General features: G+C 44.9%; 1 protein-coding gene across 2 annotated transcripts in view; it reads right to left on the reverse strand.

Annotated features, from left to right (window-relative positions):
* Nucleotides 1–14,992, reverse strand: part of Foxn2 (forkhead box N2) — a 50,405-nt gene extending 35,413 nt beyond the window's left edge. For both annotated transcript variants that reach the window (XM_045137613.1, XM_045137612.1), the window contains exon 1: nt 14,929–14,992. The gene's annotated coding sequence lies outside the window, so the exon portion shown is untranslated. The remainder of the gene's footprint in view (nt 1–14,928) is intronic.
* Nucleotides 14,993–23,543: the final 8,551 nt, after the last annotated feature.

Below are 23,543 nucleotides of genomic sequence, written 5' to 3' on the forward strand. Positions count from 1 at the left end.
AAATATCGAACAGCAGTAAGAAACTTGGCCTTACCACTCGGTGCAAGGTGACCAGACCTGAAAGTTGGCCTCTGACTATAATCTCAGCACCTGGGAGACTGAGGCAGGAGGACTACCTGAAGGAGAAGGCCAGCCTGGGCTAAGAATGAGGTCCTAACTCAAAAACAAAAACAAAAAAAAGCCTAGAGGCGGGCGAGGTGGCGCACTGTAATTTACCCAGCACTCGGGAGGCAGGGATAAGAGGATTGCAGTGAGTTCGAGGCCACACTGAGACTTCATAGTGAGGTCCAGGTCAGCCTGAGCTAGAGTGACACCTTCCTTCCCTTGAAAAACCAAAAGAAAAAAAGGGCCAAAAATTAAAATAAGAGTGCGAAATTAGTAAGTAATGCAATTTGTTTTGAAACTATTAAGTATAAGTTTCCTTCACGGCCCTGACCCGCCGCTGGGCACGTCGGCCAACTTCTCAGAACAGTGCTGAAATGACTCTTTCATCATTTTCCTGACAATGCTATTCTCATTTCCTTTTTCTATTTGCTTCACGCACTGTACGCCATGCCCATACTTTGCTGGTTATGCCACATGACAGAAGCCCTTTTCCGATTTCTGGGAATTAAGTAATCTAAAAGATTTAAAACTCGGAACGTTTGGTGTTTTGCTATTAATAGCCCAAAGTAACAATTGTTGGCTGATGCCAAAATTCTCAGACACTAAAATAATTTATATATAAAAGATACAACCTCTGGATTTTATTAAGTTGTGTATGTATGGAGGTTGTCAATAAAATGTTTTAAAAAATAGATAAAAAATGGGGCTGGACAGATGACTTAGCAGCATTTAGGGCATTTGCCTGTGAAGCCTAAGGACCCAGGTTCAATTCCCCAGGACCCACGTAAGTCAGATGCACAAGGTGGTGCATGCATCTGGAGTTTGTTTGCAGTGGCTGGAGACCCTGGAGCGCCCATTCTCTTCCTCTGCTTGCAAATAAATAAAAATATTAAAAAGCTGGATATGGTGACACATGATTTTAATTCCAGCACTTGAGAATCCTTTTGAGTTCAAGGCCACCCTGAGACTACATGGTAAATTCCAGGTCAGCCTGGGCTAGAGTGAAACCCTACCTCGAAAAACCAAAGGACAATAAAAATTTTTTAAAAAGGGGAGGGGGGCTGGAGAGATGGTTCAGTGGTTAAGGTGCTTTCCTGAAAAGTCTAACAACCCAGGTTAGATTCCCCAATACCCATGTAAAGCCAGATGCAAAACGTAGCACATGCATCTGGAGTTCATTTGCTACAGCTGGAGGCTCTGATGCACCCATTCATTCAGGCTGTCTCTCTTCTCCCTATCTCTGACTGCTTGCAAACAAATAAACACATAGATGCATAGTTAGTTGAGCTGGCCGTGGTGGCTCATGCTTTAATCACAGTACTTGGGGAGCAGATTTAGGAGGATCACTGTGAGTTTGAAGCCAAACTGGGACTACACACTGACTTCCAAGTCAGCCTGGGATAGACTGAGCCCCTACTTCATGTAAAATAATAATAATAGCGGGTGTGCAGGCAGAGGTAGGAGGATCGCCGAGAGTTCGAGGCCACCCTGAGACTACATAGTGAATTCCAGGTCAGCCTGAGCTAGCGTAAGACCCTACCTCTCTCTCTCTCTCTCTCTCTCACACACACACAAACACATAATAATAATAATAACAATAATAGAGACAGGAATGATGGTGTACACCTTTAATCTCAGCACTCAGGAGGCTGAGGTAGGTGGATCACTGTGAGTTCGGGGCCACCCTGAGACGACATAGTGAATTGCAGGTCAGCCTGAGCTAGAGTGAAACTGTACCTCAAAAACCAATAATAATAAAACCGGATGTGGTGGTGCACACCTTTAATCCCAGCACTTAGGAGGCAGAGGTAGGAGGACTGCCATGAGTTCGAGGCCACTCTGACACGTAGTGAATTTCATGCCAGCCTGGGCTAGAATGAGACTCTACCTCAAAAAAAAAAAAAAAAAAAGAATAAAAATAAACAGTAAATTTGGGGGTGAAAAAGTTGATTTTCGCTGGATGTCATTCATCCCAGCACTTGGGAGGCAGAGGTAGGAAATTGGCCTTGAGTTTGAGGCCACCTTGAAACTACTGAATTCCAGGTCAGCCTGGGCTAGAGTGAGACCCTATCTTGAAAAACAACAAAAAAAGTTGATTTTTTTAACAATCCATGGCATTGTCATTATTAATTAATAATGCCATAATTAATGTCAAAAGACACAGCAACAGACATAATGGTAAAGACAAAGCAGGAATACACATATCTACACAGAATTATATTCCTTCATAACCACTTAATTTAGACTCGATTTCCTAATTTTATGACGTTAAACAGGTACAATCATTCCCTATTATCAATTACTAATTACTTCATGAATTTCAGCACATCATCTTCAATATACTTGTGCTGAAAACCCAGAGCCTTGGACAGCAAAAGCGCAACACTCCCTCTGAGCTACGGCTCTAGCCCTGTATGCTACTTTTAAAATATAGGCACACTAATGTAAAATTTATTTAATGACCAAAAGAATACAGTCTCAGCTGATTGAGATGGGGAGGGGATATGATAGGGAGTGGAGTTTCAAAGGGAAAAGTGGGGGGAGGGAAGGCGCTACCATGGGATATTTTTTATAATCGGATGTTGTTAATAAAAATTTGAAAAAAAATTACAGACCCAGCTCAGAATTCTTATGAACATGAAAGGTGTACAATTTATATATTTAGTCATTTATTTTTGAGGCAAAGGCTCACTATACAGGATGACATGACAGGCATATGATAGGCATACATCACACACCCAGCCCTCCAACATACACTTCAGTAAGTGATATGCAACCTCAGCAAATAAAAAATAAATTCAATCATGTCACTTCAGTTGCTTTGGTCAAAAAAAAAAATACACACACACACACACACACACACACACACACACACACACACACACATAATTTTTTGGTTTTTTGAGGTAGGGTCTCACTCTAGCCCAGGCTGACCTGGAATTCACTATGGAGCCTCAGGGTGGCCTTAAACTCGCGGCGATCCTCCTGCCTCTGCCTCCCAGTGCTAGGATTAAAGACGTGTACCACAGCTATGGTCAATATTTTTAAAACCTTTAAAATTTCTATTATTGACCTTTCTTTAGACTACAGCTTCAATTCTGCCTGTTTCCACTTTACCTATATGCCAATGTTTTGTAAATAATTTTGTTACAAATTTTGCATTAAATCTATAAAGTTGCCTAAGTCTTATGTGGAAAAATGAAATCACACTAAAAAAGGACTCAGAACAAAATAAAATAAAAATCAATTTTTGATACTCCAAAGCAAATTAATTCTGTTATTTTTTTCTTACACCCTCAAGCCAACCATTGATTATTCATTCCTAGTCACCCTCTTTAGATAATGAGGAAGATCAATTTTGCTGTTTCTAATACAATTTTACTATAGTAGAGTTAAAAAAAAACAAAACTAGCCATCTGTTAGGCTCTGCTGGAACAGAGAGAAAGTCTAAACCAACACTTGAGCAATTCGCCCCAGCAGCCCTGAGGAAGACTGCCCTCCGCTCCACTGTAGGCTGACAGAGAGCTGTTTCCAGCCATCTGACTTTGTGTTAAAGATCCCTACTCAAAAATCAGTCTCACTAAATACTTTTGAAATGTTGCAGCATGTGATGTATCAAGTATAATACACTCTGTTCACAGTTTCTAATTATTTTAGGTGCTCTTAATACAGTTGGGAACAGTATTTATTGACTTGTCATTTTATTACCCACCAAGAATTTATTATCATCAAGCGATCTCAAATTTGTCAGAAGAACAGAGAAGGCACAATGGTAAAATTTTTTATTTTTATTTTTTTTCACAATGGTGAAATTTTTGGCTGTCTCCTCCATTTAAAAAAAAAATGGGGCTGGAGAGATGGTTTAGTGGTTAAGCGCTTGCCTGTGAAGCCTGAGGACCCCGGTTCGAGGCTCGATTCCCCAGGACCCACGTTAGCCAGATGCACAAGGGGGCGCACACATCTGGAGTTCGTTTGCAGTGGCTGGAAGCCCTGGCATGCCCATTCTCTCTATCTGCCTCTTTCTCTGTCTGTCACTCTCAAATAAATAAATAAAAATAAAAATAAATAGGAGGAAAAGATCATGGCATCAAAAAAAAAAAAAAAGAAAGACTGATTGAGAGGGGGAAGAGATATCATGGAAATTGGAATTACGAAGGGGAAGTGGGGGGAGGGAGGGCATTACCATGGAATATTTTTTTATAATCATGAAAGTTGTTAATAAAAAAATTTGAAAAGAAAATAAATAAATTAATTAAAAGAGCCTCATTCTTTTTTTAATATTTTTTGTTCATTTTTTATTTATTTATTTGAGAGTGACAGACACAGAGAGAAAGAGGGAGAGGGAGAGAATGGGCGCTCCAGGGCTTCCAGCCACTGCAAACAAACTCCAGACGCGTGCGCCCCCTTGTGCATCTGGCTAACGTGGGACCTGGGGAACCGAGCCTCGAACCAGGGTCCTTAGACTTCACAGGCAAGCACTTAACCGCTAAGCCATCTCTCCAGCCCAAGAGCCTCATTCTTAAAAAAATAACTTGAATAAGCCAGTGTGGTGGCATATGCCTTTAATCCCAGCACTCAGTAGGCAGAGGTAGGAGAATCCACTGAGTTTGAGGCCATCTGACACTACAGTGAATTCCAGGTCAGCGTGAGCTAGAGTGAGATCCTACCCTGAAAAACCAACCAACGAAACAAAAAAAGACGGTGCTGGGCATGGTGGCACTTGGGAAGCAGAGGTAGGAGGATTCCTGAGTTCTAGGTCAGCCCAGGTTACAGTGAGAACGCACCTTGGAAAAACAAAACAACAAAAATGATGGGCTTGGGCTGGAGAGATGGCTCAATGGTTAAGCGCTTGCCTGTGAAGCCTGAGGACCCCGGTTCAAGGCTCGATTCTCCAGGACCCACGTTAGCCAGATGCACAAGGAGGCGCATGGATCTGGAGTTTGTTTGCCGTGGCTGGAGGCCCTGGCGTGCCCATTCTCTCTCTCTCTGCCTCTTTCTCCCTCTGTCACTCTCAAATAAATAAATAAAAATAAAATTAAAAAAATGATGGACTAAAGATTAATTTTACTTATTATTTATGTATTTATTTTTTGTGTGTGAGAGAGAATATGGGTGTGCTTACATTCATTATTGCATAAGGTGCCACCCTGTCCTTACTTCCTAAGAGCAAAGGCTACACAAAGTATATGCATTCAGTAAACCAGTATCTCCACCCTTGACCCAACACTCCTGTATCTGAATCCTGATCAAATACTGCCTGCCTATATCTGTCCAGGCTTGCTCAGCTACTGTAACATCTGGACAGGTATTTCCTTTCATACCTGCCAGCTTTTAGCCAAACACCCAAATTTAAAGATCAATTTGAGTCAGGCATAGTGGCTCACACCTGTAATCCCAGCACTCTGGATGTGGTGGCAAGAGGATCAGGAGTCCAAGGCCAGCCTTGGCTACAGGAAGCCCTGCTTTAAAAAAAAAGAAAAAGAAGAAAAAAAAGCTGGGTGTCATGGAATATACCTTTAATACCAGCACTCGGGAGGCAGAGGTGGAGGATTGCTGTGAGGTTGAGGACAGCCTTGAAACTACATAGTGAATTTCAGGTCAACCTGGGCTAAAGGTAGACCCTACCTAAAAGCAAAAACAAACAAAATTAAAAAAAAAAAAAAAGCACACTGGGGCGGCCAGGCATGGTATCACACGCCTTTAACCCCAGCACTCCGGAGGCAGACGCAGGAGGATCACCATGAGTTCGAGGCCGCCCTGGGACTACATAGTGAATTCCAGGTCAGCCTGAACTAGAGAGAGATCCTGTCGTGAAAAACCAAAAAAGAAAAAGCCATGGGGGCTGCAGAGATGGCTCCACTGTTAAAGGCACTAGTTTGCAAACCCGATGGCCTGGGTTCCATCCTTCGGTACCCACATAAAGCCAGATACAAAGCGGCACAGGCGTCTGGAGTTAATCCGCAATGGCAGGAGCCCCGAGTGTACCCATATGCACTTTCTCGCTCTCAATTAAAAGAAAAAAACCAACCCTATCGTAATGGTTAACTCTTATTAAGGATTTGTAATGTCCAGTATGTTCCAGTTGCGTTTATACCTTTTGCTCTTGTGGTTATTAAATAGCAAAACGAAAAACAAAACAAAACCAAAAGCCATAGTGCGTCAGGTTGTAGGGTTCACATCTTTAATCCCAGCAGCCCTCGGGAAGCTGTGGTAGGAGGATTGCCATGAGTAGTTTCAGGGCAGCCTGCAGCTACAAAATGGGTTGTGAGTTCTAGGTCAGCCTGAGCTGGAATGAAACGGCATGAGTTGTGGGGAAGTAAAAAAAAAAAAAAAAAAAAAACAATAGGCCATTTTATACTTTATAAGGTAATTAATCTAGGCCAAGTCACTTTGTTAACCAGAGAAGGAGAACAGAAAAGAAAAAAAAAAATTGACACCAGGACTCTAAGCAGTCAGTCAGGTATAACCTGCCGGTATAGAACCTGCTGGCAAACTAGACATGACACGCCGAGGAAAAAAAATATATATATCAAGACAGGTCATTGTTGTTTCAACTAAACAAAGATGTTTTTCTGCTGCTATCTGGCTAAATGTATATACTATGCTTATTAAACTGCCCAGTAAGCACTTTTCTTAATATTCATACCATCTCTTATTTTGGGTAGAGAATCATCTCTTTTCAGATGGCAGTGGCCTTGGGATGACTCAGAAGGTATCATAGTGCTGAAAAGAAGTGACTGGAATACTGAGTAACACCTCGATCACACCTTCCAAGGCTCAGGGTCCATTCAGGAAGAGGTGGCGGAAAGAACATAAGAGCCAAAGGAAGGGTTGGACTCCTTACAACGTGCTCCCTCCAGACACAAAATGGCCTGGGTATCCATGACCTCACAGTGCCTGACACTACCTACACAAGACCGTCATAAGAGGAGGAAAAGATCATGACGTCAAAATAAAAGAGAGACTGATTGAGATGGGGAGGGGATATGATGGAAAATGGAGTTTCAAGGGGGAAGGTGGGGGGAGGGAGGGTATTACCATGGGATATTTTTTATAATCATGAAAGTTGTTAATAAAAATTGAGAAAAAATAAATAAAAATAAAAATGACGAAAGAAAAAAAAAGATGTTTTAATCAGACCATGTAACAAAAAATGGAAGACTGAAGTAGTATACTAAGCAACACTACCCAAATACTTGATACTGTGTTTCCCACTCTGCTTTGCAATGTTATCACCACCAAAAGGCGAGGGGCTATTCAACCAAGATTTTTTTTTTCTGTTTGTTTGTTTGTTTGTTGTTGTTTTCAGGTAGAGACTAGCCCAGGCTGACCTGGAATTCACTATGTAGTCGCAGGGTGGCCTGGAACTCACAGTGATCCTCCTACCTCTGCCTCCCCAGTGCTGAGATTAAAGGCGTGCACCACCATGCCCACCCAGCAAGGGTTTGGTTCTGATTTGATTTTTCAGTATTGGGGATTGAACCCAGGGCCCCACAAAGGCTAAGCAAATATTTTTCCACTGCCTTAAGTGATATTTGGCAAATAATATCACAAGAAAAAATCACTATGTTATTTTAATTCCACACGAATATGCTATTTTAAAAGCACAACTGAAGGCATCTACAATAAACCCATTTATATGATATACAACTAATGAAAAAGTTTATAAAAGGAAAAGGATGAAATTATTAAAGGTACTGATACAACTCCTATTATGTCTATAAAACCATTTCTACCAATCTCTACCCTTTAAAGATAGTTACTTCCTACTCTCCCTATTCCCAAAGTATCCTTGAATCCATGTTGACTCTGTCTAGAAGAATCTAGACTCTAGTACACATTTACCTCTAACTCATACCAATCCTCCTACCTTAGCCTCCCCAGTGCTGGGATTAAAAGCAGGAGCCACCATGCCCAGCTGATAATAATACAATCTTTTTCTTCCTCCTCCCCAGGTAGGGTCTCGCGCTACCCCAGGCTGACCTGGAATTCACTATGTAGTCTCAGGGTGGCCTGGAACTCATGGCGATCCTCCTACCTCTGCTTCCTAAGTGCCAAGACTAAAGGCGTGCGCCACCTCACCCAGCTACTAATACAATCTTGAACAAATGACTGGACATCTGTGGAAGCACAGAACAGCACCCTAATTTACAACAAAAATGTAGTAGTGTTCCTGCTATAAATACTAGTCACCCCTCCTCATTCTTTGCAGATCAATATGCAATTATTTCAACCTAACAAATCACTATTTCCTTTCCTTTTTTTTTTTCATAGCTATCTTCACATTTTGAAATTTTTATTTATTTGCTAGAGGGAGACAGAAAGGGTGAGAGGGAAACAGAGAGAATGAATATGGGTACGCCAGGGCCTCTGCCACTGCAAACAAACTCCAGATGCATGTGCCTCTTTGTGTATCTGGCTTTCCATGGGCACCGGAGAATCTAACCTGGGACACCAGGCTTTGCAAACAAGCGCCTTCAAACACTGAACTATCTTCCTAACCCTCTTAAAATTTTTAATATCTGAAGGCAGGCCTACATAATATTCCAAGCAATATTCTTAGGATAAAAATTTTGTGGTTTTGTTGAGAAGGAAATATTTGTTAAGATGGCCTTCACTGGTGTGTCATTTTTAAAAATTTGTTGTTTATTTTTATTTATTTATTTATTTGAGAGTGACAGAGAGAAAGAGGCGAAGAGAGAGGGAGAGGGAGAGAGAGAGAGAGAGAATGGGCACGCCAGGGCCTCCAGCCATTGCAAACGAACTCCAGATACGTGTGCCCCTTGTGCATCTGGCTATCGTGGGTCCTGGGGAATTGAGCCTCGAACCAGGGTGCTTAGGCTTCACAGGCAAGCGCTTAACCGCTAAGCCATCTCTCCAGCCCTGGTATGTCATTTTTATTGTCCCTTAAAGCACTCCTGGGAGAGGTTGAAAACCTGAATGTTCCTCTAAAAATCGTGTGTGGGAGCCAGGCGTGATGGCACATGCCTTTAATCCCAGCACTTGGGAGGCAAGGTTAGAACTGTTGTGAGTTCAAGGCCACCCTAAGACTACATAGTGAGTTCCAGGTCAGCATTGGCTATAGTGAGACCCTACCTTGAAAACCAAAACTAAAACCAAAACCAAAAAAAAAAACAAAACCCAAAATGGCTGTGTGGTAATAAACATCCCGTCCACATGGAATGTGTGATATGTGTGATGCCAACTCTTCGTCTCTCAGATAAACTCATCAGGGTCCACCTGATACCAGCACGCCTGTAACTGAGCCACCAATGGCCCAGTGTTTCCACACCAAATTGTCTTGGAGGCTGTCTTAGCAGTTAAGGCATTTGCATGCAAACCCAAAGAACCCAGGTTCAATTCCCCAGTACCCAGGGAAAGTCAAGATACACAAGGTAGCACATGTCTAGAATTCATTTGCAGTGGCTAGAGGCCCTGGCTCACCCATTCTATCTGCCTCGCTCTCTCGCTCTCTCTCAAATAAATAAAATAAAATGTGGGGACTGGTGAGATGGGTTAGCAGTGAAGCCACTTGTCTGTGAAGCCTAAGGACCTAGGCTTGACTCCCCAAAACCTATGTAAGCCAAATGTACATGGTGGCACATGCCTCTGGAGTTCTTTTGAGTGGCTAGAGGCTCTGGTGTGCCTATTCTCTTTCTCTAATAAATAAAAAATAAAAATAAAGAGCTGGGTATGGTGGCGAACACCTTTAATCCCAGTACTCGGGAGCCAGAGGTAGGGGGACTGCTGAGTTTGAGGCCACTCTGAGACTACATAGTGAGTTCCAGGTCAGTGGGAGAGCCTACCTCGAAAAACTAAAACCAACAACAAACAAAAATAAAAGAGCTGGAGAAGAGATGGCTCAGTCGTTAGGGTGCTTACCTGCAAAACCTAAAGACCCAGGTTTGACTGTCCAGACGCCATGTAAGCCAGACACACAAAGTGACGCATGGGCACAGGTGCGCACACATCTGGAGTTTGCAGTGGCTGAGGCCCTAGGGCGCTGATTCTCTCTCTCATTAAAAAAAAAAAAGTCTTGGAAGATGTGGCCAACATGCACACAGGAGAGGAAGTGAGCCTCCTGCTGGGTGTGAGCGGAAGTATGCTCCCCAGAGTTCCTGGAGGGCCTCTTGCCAGGCTTCATCTCAGAGGCTTGCAGTGAACACAGGCGTCCACCCCAACGAAAGATCTGACCTGCGGCCCCAACGCAAAGCACCTATCAGCAGGTGCTATGAACTCTTCCAAGTAATGGTCAGTGGGTCTTCCCGCAGCAAAGCTGTCAGGCGCACGGTGATCTTCTGTCTGGCACGGTACTTTTTGAGGACAGATCTGCAGTAAGTGCCTTCCGTGAGGTCAAATATAGGATCTCACTCTAGCCCAGGTTGACCTGGAATTCACTATGGAGTCTCAGGGTGGCCTCGAACTCATGGTGATCCTCCCACCTCTGCCTCCCGAGTGCTGGGATTAAAGGTGTGCGCCACCATACCCAGCTTTTTGTCCTTGTTTTAAAGTTCTCTTTGTCCGCATGTTGAGAACCCTGGGTCCCATGGTTAAACCAGCTAGAAGACCACCAGCCCTTCTGACAGCTGATGGATTCAGGTGACAGTCCACCCCGGCAGAGAGGGCATGGTGGCGGGAGCTTGAAGCACAGTGGTCATGTTCAGACCACGGTGAAGAAGCAGAGGTTAATGGTCCAACTCATTATTTGCTTAAAAAACTTCAAAGTGAGTACACAGGATGTGCACTTTTAGTATAACAGATTTGAGTGCATACGTATACCCAGCACCACATTCACCTAAGTTTTCAGTACTTACTTATAAGAATATAATTCTCCCTGCATGGTTGTTGATGGGAAATGAATTATATACTCATGTGTATACTAGCAGAATTCCAACAGGACATGGTGACACACGTCTTTACCCAGCACTTGGGAGGCAGAGGTAGGAAGACTGCCTAAGAGTTTAAGACCAACCTGAGATGACATAGTGAATTCCAGGTCAGCCTGGACATAAGTGAAACCCTACCTCAAAATAAATAAATAAAATAAATCTCTTGGGTGTGGGGGGGTGTTGTCAGTGGTCAGTGTTTGCCTGAAATGCAAAAGCTTGGGCTCAATCCCCAAAACCACATAAAAGTGGACATGGTGGCACACATCTATAATCCTAGCACTTACCAGGAAGGAGGAAGATTAAAAGTCTAAGGTCAACTAGGCATAGTGGTCCACGCCTTTAATCCCGCCTTTAATTTAATCCCACGCCTTTAATTCTGGAGGCAGAAGTAGGAGGACTGCCATGAATTCAGGCCTGCCTGGACTACATAATGGATCCCGTTCAGCCTGGCTAGAGTGAGACTCCATCTTGACCAAAACAAAGGGGGGGGGGGTATTGTTTCAGTGTAGTGTCCGGCACTAAGTGAGACATCTATCCTACCCTCCAAGGCTCAGAGACTATTTTGGAAGAGGTGGCAGAAAGAATGTAAGAGCCAAAGGAAAAAGTGGGGGAATGCTTACAATACTGTCTTACAGACACAAAGTGACTTTGACATTCATGACCTCACAGTGGCTGATGCTACCTACTCAAGATATGCATAATAGAAGGGGGGAAAATGACAGTGTCAAAATTGGAGATGGCTTAACGGTTATGGTGCTTGACTGCAAAGCCAAAGTACACAGGATCCATTACCCTTTGCAAAGCCAGATGTACAAGGTGGCTCATGTTTCTGGAGTTTGTTTGCAGTTAAGAGGTCCTGGTAAGCCCATTCTCTCTATCTGCCTCTTCTCCCTCTCTCAAATCAATAGTTAGAAAGAGGAAGGGATTCAGTGAAGAAGGTGTTGGGAAAGAGAAAAGGGAGAATGATAAGGGGAGATTATGATCTTGGTAAATTGTCTGTATTTATAGAAACTGTCAATAAATAGTTTAGGGCTCGAGAAATGGCTTAGTGATCAAGGCACTTGCCTGCAAAGCCAAAGGACCCAGGTTTGATTCCCCAGGACCCATGTAAGCCAGATGCACAAGGGGCACACACATCTGGAGTTCGTTTGTAGTGGCTATAGCCCCCTGACATGCCCATGCTCTCCCTCAAATAAATATTTTAAGAAACAAACAAAAAAATAAATCCCCATACAGAAGAGTATCTAATGATTAGCTGCCATAAGAACAGCAGGCACTGTTTGGGTAGCCCTTTTAAATTTCATTTTGAAGGTTGGGAAGACGGCTTACTGGTTAAGGCACTTGCCTGTGAAGCCAAAGGGCCCAGGTTCAACTCTCTAGGACCCACATAAGCCAGATGTACAAGGGCACATGTGTCTGGAGTTCATTTGCAGTGGCTAGAGGCCCTGGTGTGTCCATTCTCTCTTTGTCTACCTCTTTTCTCTCTCTCTCTCTCTCTGCTTGCAAATAAATAATTAAAATTAATTTTTTTAAATTTCATTTTGACACCAAGTCCCCAAAGTAATGATGCCAGGTGGTTAACTTCAGCATATGTTTTCAGCGCTTCCTGCTTTGTATAAGCACTTCAGGTCTTTTCCTTCTCAACTAAACAGTACTGTTGGTGGTCAGCAAACATTTGTTTTTCAACTATACTTTCCTTTCTGTACTGGACTGTGTGCCGTTACAATGTAATTAAAATTCCAACAAATAGGGCCACTATAATTTTTCTACACAGTTCTTACAAATATTTCCTGTGGTTCAGCATTCATTTAAACTAAAATAAAAACATGTGTTAGAGAAACAATTCAAATTCACCAAAGCACTGTGTGTTAGTATCTATGATTATATGTGCCTTCTAAAAGTTTTCACTTTCTAAAAGTTTAACTCTTTGACCTTTCGCTACGAAAAATTAAAATTTTCAGAGTTAAAAAATTTCAACCATCACTTGGGAGGCAGAGGTAAGAGGACAGCTTTGAGTTCAAGGCCATTCTGGAGCTACAGAGTGAGTTCCAGGGTAGCCTGGGCTACAGTGAGACCCTACCTCAAAAAAAAAATTCAAATGTCCCTTAAAATAAAAGGTTCATGTTACCATCCATATTAACTGCTAACATTTCCCCAAAAAGCCTATGTGCACATACACAAATCTAGTATTTACTTGATCCCTAAAAAATATTCTCAGACTGGAGAGATGGCTTAGTTAAGATGCTTGCCCGTGAAGCCTAAAGACCCAGGTTCGATTCCCCAGGACCCACATAAGCCAAATGCACAAGATGGTGCATGAGTCTAGAGCTCGTTTGCGGTGACCAGAAGCCCTGGTGCACATAATTCTGTCTTTTCCTCTCTTTCTTCCTCTTTCAGTCTCTCAAGTAAATGTATACCTATTTTTAAAAAGTATTCTCTGCTAATCGAAGTACTTTAGGTGGTAATTTCATGGAAAGGGAGAAAAATCTGAGACTGTTCTTAAACTCAGAAATGAAACCCACTATCGAGTGATTATTTCAGCTTAGCATTCTCACGGATGGCTTTGAAATTCGAATTCTTTTTTTTTTTTTTTTTTTTCAGTGTGGATAACTCTGTAACCTTCCCTGCCCTCTTTTGATCATTCCTAGCGGTTGAGATTTTAAAAGACGAATCATCCAAACGCCACTGGTGAGGGGTGGGGGGAGGGAGGGAGGGGTCGCAATAACGTCAATGCACACCTTGCCAAGAAAGTGCAAAGGATCTGGAGATGAAGTCTAAGGCGGAACACCCTGCCCTTCCGCCTATCGGAATAGGCACCGGTGCCCGCAGCAGCTGCCCCTGGCGACAGAACCTCGCCGCCGCCGCCGCTCCGGCACTCCGGCGGCCACGTGGCTGTCACCGTCGGGAGATGGCAGAAAAGAGCATCAAAGTTCAATCGCTCACCCCCAGCTCTCTCCCCTCGCAGCGGAGTTGGGGAAGAGAAAACTCCGTCTGTCACGGCTTTGCACACGCTATGGCTTGGCTTCCCACCGACCGCCCCCCACCCCCACAAGGCGAAAAAGAAAAATCAAGGCTTTATTTAAAAAAAAAAATTTTTTTTTTTTTTGCAAAGCTTTAGGAGATGCACACGGTGCCTTTGCACGGCCCGTGAGCAGATCAGTGAGAACGAGCATTATTATTATTATTATTATTATTATTTTTTTTTTTTTGCAAGAGGATGCATGCACCCGGCATGGGGGGGGGGAGGAGGTGCGGTGGGGTTGGGGGAGATGCAGTTTGCAAGTGGCAGCCCCGAGCACATGGACTTGGCCACCTCGACTGCCACCCACCGTCCTGGGGGCTGGCAAGGAGACGGGTGGTGGTGGGTGGGTGGGTGTTGGCGGAGGCTTCTCCCCACCACCCCCCACCACCACCCCCAAAGCACCCCCAAGCACCACGGCCCCCAAGGAGGCGGAGAACAGGAAGTGTCCATATTGCAACGTTGGAAACACCATTCCTCCCCCCCCCCATACAGCCGACACACACACACATACACACCCAAGTCACCCATCCTCTGGGGACCCCGTGGACGAGGGGAGGTGTGGGGGGATCTGCAAGCATCTGCAAACCCCGGGGCCGCACGAGGACTCCACGGCCCCGGCCGGCAAAAAGGTTCTGGGGACAGCTGTGGCGGCGGGTGGGTTGGAAGGGGTGTGGGGGGGGGGAGAGTCCTTCTCCTCCATCCGTCTCTCAAGCCCACCCTCCCAAGTCCTCGCGGGGAAGTCACGGCACGCGACGGCTTCGCGGGACAAAATAAATAAATAAATAAATAATAAATAAATAAATGGATAAATCCATAAAGAGAAAAAAAAAAAAAAAAAGATCGCGGCGGTGGGCGCGCGTCCTCCCATTCCCTCCCCGCCCGGCCCACGCCCCGGGGCGGCGGGCAACTCACCGTCAGCTCGGGCCGCCGCGGCGCGCGGGGTGAGCGCAGGAACGCGAGGAGCGGCCGCCCCGAGACGCGGGCAGACGCACGGACACAATACGGCGGAGCACCGCAGCTGCTCGCCGGCGGCGGCGGCGGCGGCGGCGGCGAGACCCAGCGACCAGCCACATCCCGCCTCCCTCCCTCCCTCCCTCCCCTCTCCCTCCCGCTCGCTTCCTCCCTCCTTCCCTCTTCGCTCCTCCCCCTCACCCAGCCCTGCTGCCATGGCAACGAGGCGCCAAGGAGATTAGCCACGCCCCCCTCTCTCTCTCTCTTTCTCTCTGAGGGAGAGCGGCTCGGCCCCCCTCCCGCGGTTTAGTCGGCCGGAAGGGCGGGGCTCTCACGGAAAGGCGGGCGGGACGCGGAGGGGAGGGTGGGAGAGGAAAGGACCAATGGGAGTGCGGCGGAGGCGCGGCTCGGGCTCTGATTGGGCGAGCTGGCGCGGGGGGCGTGGCCGGGCTGGGAGCGGTCGCTGGGCCCTGTGTGTGTGCCTGTGCGTGTGCGTGTGTCTGTGTCTGTCTGTCTGTCTCACATCCTCAGGCTTTTTTTTTTTTTTTTTTCCCCCCCTTTGGTTTTCGAGGTAGGGTCTCCCTCTAGCCCAGGCTGACCTGGAATCCACTCTGTGGTCTCTGCCTGGCCTCGAACTCACGGCGCACTTCCTACCTCTGCCTCGCCAAAGTGCTGGATTAAAAGGCTTGGGCCACCACGCCCGCCTCTTAAGGGACCCAAAAGCAGGACTGAAAATAGCATGAGCCTCGCTTGGCTGGAATGCTGTGGGAAGTATGCAAAGAGTGTTTTTGTTGCTGGGGGGGGGGAGGTGGAATGGAATCTGGAACAAGAGCCAAGATGTAAAAATAGGAAAATATAGGACTGATTAGCGGTTAAGGTGCTTGCCTGAAAAGCCAAAGGAGCTCGGTTGGATTCCCCAGGACCCGGCATAAACCAGATGCACCAGGTGTCACATGCGTCTGGAGTTGGCTTGCAGCCACCAAAGGCCCTTGGTGTGCCCATTCGCTGGCTCTCTCTCTAAATGAATACAATTTTTCTTAATGTATAGAAAATAAATTTTCTCTCGCTCTCTCAAAAATAAAAGACAAGGGGCCCACGCATCTGGAGTTCATTTGCAGAAGCTGGAGGCCCTGGCGGGCCCATTCTCTCACTCTCTCTCTCTCTCTCTGTCTCTCTCTGTCTCTGTCTCTGTCTCTCTGCCTCTCTCTCTCAAATAAATAAGAATGAACAACAAAAAAAAAATTTTTTTTTAAAGTGCCAGACAGAAGGCTTATTGGTTAAGGTGCTTGCCTGTAAAGACAAAGGACCCAAGTTTGATTCCCCAAGACCCAGGTAAGCAAGATGCACAAGATGGCGCATGCTTCTGGAGTTTGTTTGCAGTAGCCAAGACCTCTTCCCCTGCATCTTTCTCTCAAATAAATAAAAATAAAAAAATTTTAAATATTTACATTGACAATTTCCATAATTATAAACAATATCCCATGGTAATTCCCTCCCTCCCCCCACTTTCCCCTTTGAAATTCCACTCTCCATCATATCCCTCAACTCTCGATCCGTCTTTTATTTTGATGTCATCATCTTTTCTTCCTATTATGATGGTTTTGTATAGCTAGTGTCAGGCACTGTGAGGTCATGGATATCCAGGCCATTTTGCGTCTAGAGGAGCATGTTGTAAGGAGTCCTACCCTTCCTTTGGCTCTTACATCCTTTCTGCCACCTCTTACGCAATGGACCCTGAGCCTTAGAAGGTATGATAGAGATATTGCCGTGCTGAGCACTCCTCTGTCACTTCTTCTCAGCACCATGATGCCTTCTGAGTCATCCCAAGGTCACTGGCACCTGAAAAGAGAAAGTTCTTTAACCAAAAGTGAGAGTAGCATTAATATATGGGTATGAACATTAAGAAAAGTGCTTACTGGGCAGTTTGGTGAGTATAGTATATACATTTAGCCAGACAGCAGCAGACGTTATACCCTAGGGCTCATGACTACCCCTGTTGTAGGTTTTCAGTATCAGGGATATATTCCCTCCCATGGAGTGGGTCTCCAGTCCAATTAGAGGGCAGTTGGTTTCCCCCATAACAGATGTGCCACTATTGCACCAGTTGGCTCATTTGGCCTGGCTGGCCAAATATAAGGCTTGCAGTGTCCACTGTTGGGTATCTTCATTGATGATTTTTCTCTCTCCCATTGAACTGCGTGCAGCATGGCTTTTTCTAGCTTTCTGTCAGCTGGTCTACATGGAGGAGGTTTTCAGCTCATCTCCATCAGGGTTTCTCAGTGACCTTGCAGCTCATGTATGTGGAATCTTCAGCAATAAAGTCTTACCATCTATTCCTGGAGGGAAACCAAGGGCCTTGGCAATGGACTGTAATGTTTGGGGGGCATCCGGGACCTCCCTGGCAAATAACTCACTGGAAGGTGTCCCATTCCTGGCCCTGAAAATTTTCTAGTAACAATCTATGGCTCCTGTGTGCTCCATTGTCCCAAAAAGTAGGTTTTCATATGACTTATTTATATCCTCTTAGCTTTTGATTAGCCCTCCCTCCACCTTTCCTTAATGTCTTCCCCTGACCTCACTTAGACCTTTACGCCCCATTAATCTGTTCTTCTACTTACATACTTACATATATACAATACCATCCTATTAGGTCCCTCTCCCTCTCTTACTGTTCCTTTTATTTTATATCTCCTTTCTAGCTTACTGGCCTATGCTACTGAGTTTTCTTCCTACTTACACGGAAGTCCAGTTATTTGTAGCTAGGATCCACATATGAGAGAGAACTTGCGACATTTGGTTTTTAAAAAGTAAATAGCATCTACTGTGAGACTGTCACCAAGACACTCCCCACTCCCAGGCATGGTGGCGCACACCTTTAATCCCAGCACTCGGGAGGCAGAAGTAGGAGGATCTCCATGAGTTCAAGGCCACCCTGAGACTACATAGTGAATTCCAGGTTAGCCGGGGCTAGAGTGAACCCCTACCTTGAAAAGAAAGGAAAAAAAAGACATCGAGCCACTGATAAGGACAGTAATAAGAACTATATATATCTCACATTATAAATATATACATATATAGTCATAATGGCAACAGTGTTGTTAAATAAAAACAGGATTACACATTGAAAGTTGAATTTCAGACAAATGTGGAGTAAGTTTCATGTAAACACTATTCCATTTGAGATTCCTGGTTGTTTTGTTTTGGGGTAAATCTTCCAACCACTTTGCTGATAAACAGGTTTATCACCATTCAAGCTGACGTGGTGGTGCAAGGTAGTAATCCTCACTGCTCACTAGGCTACCGAGAATCACCACATATCCAGGCCAGCTTAATCCACACACACCCAGTATCAGAAAGGGAAAAGGGCCAGGCGTGGTGGTGCATGCCTTTAATCCCAGCACTTGGAGGCAGAGGTAGGAGGATCACTGTGAGTTTGAGGCCACACTGAGACTACATAGTGAATTCTGGGTAAGCTAGGGTGAGACCCTACCTTGAAAATACAAAAAAGAAAGGAAGGAAGGAGAAGAGAAAAGAAAAGAAAAGAAAAGAAAAGAAAAGAAAAGAAAAGAAAAGAAAAGAAAAGAAAAGAAAAGAAAAGAAAAGAAAAAAGGCCAGGCCATGCCTTTAATCCCAGCACTCCGAAGGCAGAGGCAGGAGGATGGATGTGAGTTGGAGGTCAGCCTAGACTAGACTGAGACCTTACCTCAGAAAGAAAAGAGGGAGAAGAAAATTAAAAGGGGGCTGGGGACGCAGCTCAGCAGATATAAAGTGCTTCCCTGCCCCGCAAGTGTGAGGACCAGGGTACAGACCGCCAGCTCCCACGCTAATGCCTGGAGGGGCAAGTTGATCTCCCTACTTGGGATGTGGAGACTGGGGGACTCTTGAGCTACACCAGTGGATTCAGCGAGCTGTGGGTTTAAGTAAGAGACCATGTGCAAATGAAGTGGGTAGCCATGGAGAAAGACACCTCACACAAACCTCTGGCCTCCACACATATGCCCACAAACATGTGAAAACACACACACACACACACACACACACACACACACAGCAAAAGAGCCGGCCTGGCGGTGTACACCTGTAACCCCATCACTTGAGAAGGAGGCAGAGGTAGAGGCAGGATGATCACCCAGAAATCATGCTCCACATAGTAAGTTCCAAGTTAAGCTACATAGTGAGACCTTTTCTCATGACAGGCGGGGATGCTCACCACTATACTAAGGAGGATGGTGACAGACCTTATCTTTAAAAAGAAAAAAGAGGGCTGGAGAGATGGTTTAGCGGTTAAACGCTTGCCTGTGAAGCCTAAGGACCCCAGTTCGAGGCTCGGTTCCCCAGGTCCCACGTTAGCCAGATGCACAAGGGGGCGCACGCGTCTGGAGTTCGTTTGCAGAGGCTGGAAGCCCTGGCATGCTCATTCTCTCTCTCCCTCTCTGTCTTTCTCTCTGTATCTGTCATTCTCAAATAAAAAAAAAAGAAAAAAGAGAAAGGGATGGAGAGATGGCTTAGCCATTAAGACACATGCCTACAAAGTCAAAGGACCTAGGTTTAAAAAATTTGTTTGAAGGCTATAGAGATGGCTCAGGAGTTAAGGTGCTTGCCTGCAAAGCCTAACAACCTGGGTTTGATTCCCTAGTACCCACAGAAAGCTGTATGCATAAAGTGGCATATGCACCTGGAGTTTATTTGCAGCAGCTGGAAGCCCTGGCTTGCCCATTCTCTCAATCTGTCTGTCTCTTCTTGCAAATACAAAAAAATATTTAAAAAATTGTTTGAGTGTGTGTGCACATGCATGCACATCTGAGCACACATGCATGTATGTATGTGCACATGTGCACACCAAGACCACTCGCTACTGCAAAGGCACATCAGATACATGCATTACATTTTGCATCTAGATTTACGTGGGGAATGGAGAGTTGAACTTGAGCTGGCAGGCTTTGCAAGCAAGAACCTTTAATGGCAGAACAATCTCTCCAGCCTTTAATCTTGTTTCTTACTATGTATTTGATGAGCTTTCCCACTCCCCTCCCCTTTAAACAAAACAACAGAAAAGTTATTTATTTATTTTTATTTGAGAGAGAAATAGGCAGGGGGAGAGAGGGAGAGAGAATGGTGCACGCCTTTAATCCTAGCACTAGGGAGGCAGAGGTAGGAGGATTGCTGTGAGTTCTAGGCCACCCTGAGACTACACAGTGAATTCCAGGTCAGCCTGGGCTACAGTGAAATCCTACCTCAAGACAAAACAAAACAACAACAACAAAAAATGGTTTATTTAAATCCAGGTGTGATGGCGCACACCTTGAATCCCAGCACTTGGGAGGTAGAAGGATCGCCGTGTGTTCAGGGCCACCCTGAGACTACCTACCAAGTGAATTCCAGGTCAGCCTGGGCTGGAGTGAGATCCAACCTCGGAACCGCCCTCCCCCCAGAAATTTATTTTATTTATTTATTTGAGAGAGAGAGAGAGAGAGAGAAGCAGATAGAGAGAATGGGTGTGCCAGGGCCCCTAGCCCCTGCAAACGAACTCCAGACACATGTGCCACCCTGTGCATCTAGCCTTGTATGGCTACTTGGGAATAGATCCTAGCTTGGAGGGCAAGCAACTGCTATGCCATCTCTCCAGCCACAAACAAATTTTTAAAAAGGCAAGATTAAGGTTCCAGTTAACTGTTGTCATTTTAGACCCAATGATTAAAGCTCTGAGTTTCTAAATCTGCTTTTTCAAAAACTATACTATGAATATCTATGTCACAAAGATGTTGAATGGATTCAAAGTTAAGATAACTGAAACCCAGACACTGAATAGAAATTCATTTCCTTCCTGAACAATGAACGTTAACTAGACATTCACTGTGTGCTGGGCTGTGGGCATGAAGCGAACAGAATGGGAAACATGCTGCTTGCTGACGCGCACAGGTCAAGCTGTGGGTCGGCGGGGAAGCCAGAAAACAGAACTAAGTGCCTCCGGATATGTAAAAACAAAAACGTGGGAGTATTTGTGCCCCTCATTCCACAGATGAAACCCACTGCTCTTCCATGACCTATCCAAGGTCACCTACTCATTGCATTTGTTTTTGGTTACACTGTCCTGGAAAGCCCCCATTTATTCAGAGTAAAAGGGGAGGGAAGGAAGGCAACTAGAATGGCAGTTGCTGCAAACTCTCCCTCCATGGCAATCACTGCCCCCCCACCCCATGTGAACAAATTAAAAGAAGTTCATTGGGCTGGAGAGATGGCTTAGTGGTTAAGCGCTTGCCTGTGAAGCCTGAGGACACCGGTTCGAGGCTCGATTCCCCAGGACCCACGTTAGCCAGATGCACAAGGGGGAGCATGCATCTGGAGTTTGTTTGCAGTGGCTGGAAGCCCTGGCGTGACCATTCTCTCTCTCTCTGCCTCTTTCTCTCTCTGTCACTCTCAAATAAATAAAAAATATATATATTTAAAAAAAACAAGCTCATGGAAGTAGAGTGTACAAGGCAGAGCAGAGGAGAGAAAGGAAACAAAAAAATGTGGCTTGTAAGGAGCCACAGCCTCTCCAATACTTCAGTCTCATTTTGTCATAGCCCGGCATTTATCTCTTGACAGTTACATACTGATGTCAGACAAAATACATGAAGCCTCTCAGTTCTCTTTGTCTTTTGTTACTCCATCTATTTTGTTTTATTTTTTTGGGTTTTCGAGGTAGAGTCTCCCTCTAGGTCCAGGCTGACTTGGAATTCACTATGTAGTCTCAGGGTGGCCTCCACCCCTGCCTCCCGAGGGCTGGGATTAAAGGTGTGCGCCGCCACACCCGACTCCATCTATTTTAAATTCAAGTGGCTAAGCACTGTTCCTGAACTCTAGAAGAAGTTTGAGAGCTGAAAAAATATATTTTGGTCAGTAGAGTAGATAAAACTGGGCTTGGTAGCACTAACCTGTAATCCTGGCAATTGAGAGATGGAGACAGGGAGAATGAGAAGTTTAAGGTCATCCTCAGTGTGGGGGTTTGATTCAGGTTTCCCACATAAATGTATGCGTTCTGAGTGCGAGGTCCCCAGATGGTGATAATTTTAGAATTGAGTCCTCCTGTAGGAGGTGAATTGTTATGTACACTTAGCGATGGTATAGCCAGCTTCCCCTTGCCAGTGTTTAGCACACTCTCCTGTTGCTGTTGTCCATCTGATGCTGGCCAAGAGGTGATGTCCACCCTCTGCTCATGCCATCATGGAGCTTCTCCTGGAGTCTGTAAGCCACAATCTTTTCCTCCCACAAGCTGCTTCCAGACAGGTGCTTCCTGCCAGTGACTACAACACTCAGCTACGGGGGGAAGGCCAGCCTGAGCTACATGAAACCATGTCTCAGTCCCCCACCCCTATAATCGCCCAGAAAAAAAAAAAAAAAGATATCTAGGAACTCAATCTATCATGGATGAGAAAAACCCAAAAACATTACTGCTCTATCTTTCCAGGCATCGTGGCGCATGCCTTTAATCTCAGCGCTCGGGCAGCAGAGGTAAAGGATTGCTGTGAGTTCGAGGCCAGCCTGAGACTACATAGTGAATTCCAGATCAGCCTGGGCTAGAGTGAGACCCTACCTCAATGACCACCCTCCAAAAAAAAAAAAAAAAAAAACACCAAACAAGCAAAAAAGTTACTTATCCTTAACCACTAGATTCTCTCTGTTAGTCACCCAGTGATATTTCTATTTTATTTATCCATTTTGTGAGAGAGAGAATGGGCCCATCAGGGCATTCAGCCACTGCAAACGAACTCCAGATGCATGGACCCCATTGTGCATCTGGCTTACGAGAACACTGGGGAAATTGAACCTGGTAAAGCTTTTGCAGCTTTACAGGCAAGCGCCTTAATCACTAAGCCATCTCTCCAGCTCTTTTTTTTAATTTTTATTTTTTATTTATCCATTTTGAGCAAGAAAGAGAGAGAGAGAGAGGCAGATAGAAAGAGAGAAAGTCCTCCAGTGATGAACCCAACCCAAAAAGGTTGGGCACATTTGTACAATCTCTGTGGGAAAATCTCGAGTCCTGGAAACTTTGTTGCACTTAGCTTAAAGTCCAGGGATACTTGTATTCCTAGAGGCTCATTTAGAGTACTTTGAACATTCACTAAGGGGAAGCTCTAGTTAAAAATAATGATCACACACCTTCCAAGGCTCAGGGTCCACTGCGGAAGAGGTGGCGGAAAGAATGTAAGAGCCAAAGGAAGGGTAGGACTCCTTACAGCGTGCTCCTCCAGACACAAAATGGCCTGGATACCCATGACCTCACAGTGCCTGACACTACCTACACAAGACCGTCATCATAGGAGGAAAAGATCATGACATCAAAATAAAAGAGAGACAGATTGAGATGGGGAGGGGATATGATGGAGAATGGAGTTTCAAAGGGGAAAGTGGGGGGGGAGGGAGGGAATTACCATGGGATATTGTTTATAATCATAGAAGTTGTTAATAAAAATAAAAAAAAGAAAAACCCAAAAATAAATAAAATAAGATAAAATCATTAAAAAAATAATAATATTGACTCAGAGTCCATAACTTTTCCCACAATTCTATGAGAATAAAGTCTAGGAACAGAA

Source organism: Jaculus jaculus, chromosome 18 (assembly GCF_020740685.1).
Source record: "Jaculus jaculus isolate mJacJac1 chromosome 18, mJacJac1.mat.Y.cur, whole genome shotgun sequence".
NCBI lineage: Eukaryota > Metazoa > Chordata > Mammalia > Rodentia > Dipodidae > Jaculus > Jaculus jaculus.